The 6,299-nt window shown below is 40.4% G+C and overlaps 1 long non-coding RNA gene across 2 annotated transcripts in view; it reads right to left on the minus strand.

The window, feature by feature from the left end:
- Positions 1-6,299, minus strand: part of LOC105854256 — a 45,966-nt gene that overhangs the window by 20,595 nt on the left and 19,072 nt on the right. The gene's annotated exons all lie outside the window — the stretch shown is intronic.

Below are 6,299 nucleotides of genomic sequence, written 5' to 3' on the forward strand. Positions count from 1 at the left end.
CACACACACACACATACACACACACACCTATAAACAAAATCTTATACACACATATGTAGCTTTTACTTTGTTTAACTCTGGGAAAATAAAATATATATGCTTTTATCACCTAATTTTTTAAAAAAGAACTTTTCACTTCAGTGTCTTTGGTTCTGTTATTCTCTTTCTTTTGGACAGAGCACAGTGAGAAGAATGAGTGATGACTAGATACATCATGATTCAAATCTCAGTTCTGCCATTTCCAACTTCATGCACCTCTCATAGCCTCTGGTTTATCATCTACAAAGTAAGGGAAGTATCATCTATCTCCTACATAAGTAGAATCACAATACAGGGTAAAAATTCTGTTGAACTAGCACTGGCTGAGGGTAAGTTAAAAAACAGGTTAGAGAAGTGGTAAAGGGCAAGAATGAATCAAAGTTGACAAGTGTTCTTCAAGAAGGAGCAACCACATATGCAAAAGATGAGTTGGGCAGAACCACAGTGTGCCAACACAGGTACTGACAGGAAAGTAAAAAGCAACTGAGACAAGTACTGACTGTGCTTCTATGCTAGACACTGGAGATACAAACATGAGCAAGAAGATTACTGTCCTCCTGATCTTACCTAGTAAGAAAGACAAAATAATTGACAGTAGCAAAAATGCTAGTATATGAAAGCAAAGAAAGTACTAAGGTAAGAAGTAACATGTCATTTCTATGGGTAGAGTGGCTAGAAAAGACCTCTCAGAAGAAACAATGCTTAATTTTTTTTATATATATATAACAGGTTTTTTTTAAAGATTTATTTATTTATGCATACAAGAACTAGGGGGCAGGCCAGAGATATAGGGAGTAAAAGGATTCACCAGAGACAGAGTGGGGAGCAGAACAGGCTGATGTACTGAATAGACTGCTGAGAGGAACAGTGGGAGAGACAGGAGAGGTCTGCTGCACGTTATGAGTCACCTCCCTGGCGGGGATGGAACTTGTGCTGCAGTGGCTACAGACAGCTCCATAGTGCTATGCTTTAACAATGCTTAATTGACATGTAAAGGCAAGGCATAGTTACTAAGTTGAAGAACAGAGTTAAAAGTGTTCCAGAGGCGGCCCTCCCTGGTGGTGCAGTGAGTTAGAGCACTGCACTGTGAAGCTGAACCAAGCCATGGACCCAAGGTGATTCCCATGTACAGGAGACCTCTCCTGTCTTGCCCACTGCTCCCCTTAGCAGTGTACTTTGTTGACCTGCCTGTTCTGCTCTCCCCCCTCTCTCTCTCTGTTGAATCCTCTCACTGCCCCTGCACCTCTGGCTGTACCCCATTTATTATGCATAAATAAATGAATTTTTTTAAAAAAGAGTATTCCAGAAGCCATAGCACTGCAAAGGCCTAGAAACCAGAAAGTTAAAAGAAAAGGTTAAGGAACTGCAAGCAGTTGAAGGTGCCTGCAGAGGTAAGAAGAGGGGCTTAGGGTGAGACCTGATACACTGACAAGAACCAGATATTGCTGGGCCTTGCAGGCCACAATTTGGGTGAAATTATACAAAACTCTATTCCAAATTGAGATATTTGGGTTTGATTTTATAGGTATCTGGACTTGATTTTATAGGTAAAAGGAACACAAAAGGAGAATCTGAAAAGAGAGATACGAAGCTGAGTAGTTTTATAAGAGGAAAGTAGAAGCAGTGTGGAGAATGACCACTATAGGGAGTGAAGACAGCTTAGAAATCTGATGAAGATAACAACACTAAGACAGTCATATACAAAGGAAACAAAGGCACCGCAAAGATAAAATTAAAATGCAACTTTCCTCAGCATCTCTATTCTAGCCTGCTTTCTGAGTCCAAAGTCAAAGTCTCCTTTGTTCCAAAGTTCCCCTAAATCCTGCCTGGGAGAGCCATTAAGACCCTCTACCTCATCTGGGCTCTTCTCCTACTGGCAACAAAATGAAGCACCAGTGCATAAAAGACATTTACCCATGGTCTCCACTGGATGGTAGATGACAAAGGTATCTAGGACCTTAGGATACAAGTAAAAGATTCAAATCTCCTTCCTGCTCCAGGGTCAGGACAGTCTTCTAAGTCAACCGTTTCCCCAAATATGATCTGGGGTGACTAGTAAAAGAAACTTCAGAGATTCAGGCTGCGGGGAATCCTACTTTCTAAGGCTGCTGAAACCAACTTCTCTGATTAGAGAATGTACACTGAAGGAATGCTCACACTGAAGGGAGTCCCAAGACTGCTGCAAGTATCTGTATTGGAAACATTTTCAAAGATGAGCCAATTGATCCTGTAAAAGTATGGATGGTGGGCTCTAGGCAGTTGAAAATGAAGTGGGCAAAAGAAAGGTGAGGTAGCTTTCTAGGGATTTACCTTTAAACAGCAATAAAATAACAAAGTAATAATATGCAATCTAGTTTAAACTCTTAAATGTTAACTACCTGGTTCTTCCCATAACCCAAAAGCTAAAGAGGTAAGAATGCTAAAACAATTTTAGTAATCCCCAAGATTATTTATGGCCTTAATCCTGAACTATTTGCCCTGCCCCTTCTTACACTCCACCCACTATCCTGATTCTCTGCGTTTCAGACCTAATGATTCAGTTTCCTGTTTCATCTTTGCCTCACCTCACCCTCAAGGCCTTTTACTTCCTTCTTTTTTTAGGATTACACTCAGTTATCCTGCCACCAGCCACTCAAAATAAATAATCTGCCCCACCCAGATTCTCAATCTTTCGTATCAGTATACATGTCCTTTCATGACAAATCCCTATCAGGCTTTATGAATCCCTATCAGTTTTAATGAATGTCAAGTGTATTAGATGTACATCCCATGGCACAAAGTGTCCTAGTAAAGTTGTCATAAAGAGAGAAAGATGAAGACAATGAGGAGCAAGAAGAGGAGAAAGCGGAAGAAAATGAATAAAAAATTTGTTTCTCTGTTCCTTGTGAATACCCTAGAGTAGGGAAATGCAGTAATAACACCTCTCCCACCTGAACCATGTCTGTTGCCCTCATTAAGTTAGATCACACACTTGAGTCATGACCATATTGTAGTATTTCAAAATACTCTAAGAACAAGCAGTGGTTTACACAAAGTGTCCAAGCTGTTGCACATATTTCCCAAACATATTTTTTAAAGATTTATTTATTTATGCATACAGAACTGGGGTACAGGCCAGAGGTGCAGGGTAGGTGAGAGGATTTACCAGAGACAGAGTGGGGGACAGAACAGGCCGACTGAGGAAGTACACTAATGAGCGGAGCAGCAGGCAGGTCAGGAGAGGTCTGCCACGCCATGTGGGTCACCTCCAGGGCTGGGAATGTAATTCATGCTGAAGTGGCCTTAACTTCTTAGTGCTGCGCTTTAACTGCTGCGCCACCAGAGAGGGCCCTACTTCCCAAACATTTTTAAAACTGAAAGCACTTCTGTATTTTCCTCCTTCTGGGCATATTGTAATTGATGTGACAAGGCATTTAAATATATTTTCTAGCTTTTTTTTTTTAATTATGTAAGGTGGTGTTAACTATATGGTTATAGGTAGAAATCCTGAGTTACTAATTATATCTACAATCTCTAAAAAGAATAAAATGACCAAAGCAAGCTCTTGATGTTTCTTACCTGTTGAGGTAAGTGCTTTTTAAGGGGGCCATAGCCCAGGGCATACATTGGGAGGCTAAACCTATGGCCACTACAATGGCCATCCACTTAGTTTTAGGTTGTCTTGATTCTGTATGTTGGTGATACACCATTCTGCTATCATCCTTAGCTGTAGAAAAGGGAGTCAGCTTTAGTTCAGTGCCTTAGATTTAAACTATTATGTTTTTAACAAACTGCAGCACTCTTCATTGTCAGCAAAACAAAGAGCCACTGTATCAATGAACATTCAAGAACCCTCTGTACTAAAAACAATTTTCAACATACTGCTATTTTTTTGTATGTGAGAATGCTGATGCCTTGAAGTTAAATAAACAGTATTATGTCTTCCAAAAAAAATAGACGGTTCATCCTAATAAACACTGGAATCACTGGAAACACTGATGGAACAAGGATGACCATGAGTGGGTCTCCCTGATGGCACAACAAGGAGAGCCTAACACTATGAAGCTAGCCACAGGCACAGTACAAAGAGTTCAAGCCCCCTCCAGGATGACCTACACAGCACAGTAGAACCCCCGTCTCACCCCATACTCCCCTCAGCATTGTATTTTAGTCAATATGCCTATTCTGTTCCCCATTCTATCTCTGGTGAATCCTCTTACCACCACTCCCCACCCCATACCACTGGCCTGTACTCCAGTTCTTATACACATGAATAAATGTATTAAAAAAAAATGGCCATGAGTTACAGCTAAAGGTCTGCATTCTAAGGTACACATTCTTAGCCCTTGGGTGATATTTCTGGTTCTCCATTCCCATTAACTACCACCCTCAACATCAAGGGATTCTTCCAACCCACAGTAACTAAGACTACGAATAAGTAAGACTACATAAGTAAGACATAGGCTTTTGCCTACAGAGGTTACAGTCTAGTGAAGGAGACAATTAGGTAATTACAATAAACACAATAATTAAAGTCAAGGCACACAGAGTATTAAGATTAAGAAAGCTACTCAATTACATCTAGGGGAAACTTAAAGGATAACTATTAATGCCCACATGTGTCAGGGCATTTGGGGAAGAATATTCTAAACAGACAGAATAGTATATGCAAAGGTTTTGAAGCAAAAAAAAAAAAAACAAGTCTGAAGTGATGGGAATCCCTTGGTGGGGGGAGGAGACTGGGGGAAGAGGACAAAGTAGAGAGGATATTAAGCAAATGATGCTGTAATGACTAAGATGACACATGACACTGCTGTTTTGTTCACTTAAACATTTACTGAGTGCCTAAAACATGTCAGGCACTGTCTTTGGTGTTAGGAATATAACAGTACTCTCAAGGAATTTAAGCTTTAATTGTAGGTAACTATAAACTAGTGAGAACAATCAGAAAAATGCCATATGTTGATATGTGATATATAAAATAAGGTAATGATAGAAAATATGTGTTTCAGTCATTAGGGGGTCATGAGATGGCCTCTCTATTACATGACATTTAAAAGCAAGTATCGCAATAGAAAAGAACCAGCTAGTCAAAGAGCAAAGAAAAACATTCTAAGGTAGGAATAATAGCACATGCAAAGCCCAATGAAAATATTTTTGAGGGGTCCTCCCTGGTGAAGCAAGGGTTGCTAAAAAGTGCTGCACTACATAGCTAGCCACAGACACTTCAACACAAGTTCTATCCCCACCCAGAAAGGTGACCTACATGAGTGGCAGACCTCTCCTGTCTCATCCGCTGCTCCCCTCAGCAGTGCACTTCATCAATCTGCCTGCTCTGCTCCCTACTCTGTCTCTGGTGAATCCTCTCACTGCCCCTGCACCTCTGGCCTGTACCCCAGCTCTGTATGCATAAATAAGTAAATAAATCTTTTTAAAAAAGGGAAAGAAAATATTAAATATTACCGAGTTTTTTTAAGCAGGGGATTTAGATCACTATCATTTTTACATTTTATAAAGATCACCATGGCTGCAATGGTGAGAAAGGAATGGAAGCAGAAACAAGAGTGAAATATCTTAGTCTTAAGATGAAGAAGTCATTTGAAATGATGATGATAACAGCTAAATTCACACAGTACATACTAGGCACCCATCCACTGTTCAAAGTACTTTATATACATTAATTCATTTAATCACCACATATGCTCTATTTTATAAATTAGGAAACTCAGAGGCAGTGATGAAGGAAAGTTAGTGCACTCAAATAATGAGGACAAGGCCTAATGATAGGCTGGCTGTCGGCTATTGGAAGGGAAGGGAGGACTGACGTTGACTACATTGAGCTTAGCAGCTGTGTAGGTGGTAGTTTTGTTTATAACGTGACAGTGCACTGGGGGAGGACTAAGTGGGGAAGAGGAGGATGCCTTTTTTCCAAGCCTGCAAAACATCCCAAGAGGGTTGTCCAAGTAAGCAATTGGATATTCTAGCCTAAAGACAGATTCAAGCATCGCCCATGGGTAGATGGTAATAGAAATTGTCACCCAGAAAGAATATAAAGAAAAGAAAGAAAGGTCTAGAAACATAATGCTGACATTTTTTTTTAAGATTTATTTATTTATGCATATAGAACTGGGGTACAAGCCAGAGGTGCAGGGGCAGTGAGAAGATTCACCAGAGACAGAATGGGGAACAGAACAGGCAGATTGACGAAGTACACTGCTGAGGGGAGCAGCAGGCAGGTCAGGAGAGGCTATTTTTTTGTATGTGAGAATGCTGATGCCTTG

Source organism: Condylura cristata, unplaced genomic scaffold (genome assembly GCF_000260355.1).
Source record: "Condylura cristata isolate star-nosed mole 26May11 unplaced genomic scaffold, ConCri1.0 scaffold00031, whole genome shotgun sequence".
NCBI lineage: Eukaryota > Metazoa > Chordata > Mammalia > Eulipotyphla > Talpidae > Condylura > Condylura cristata.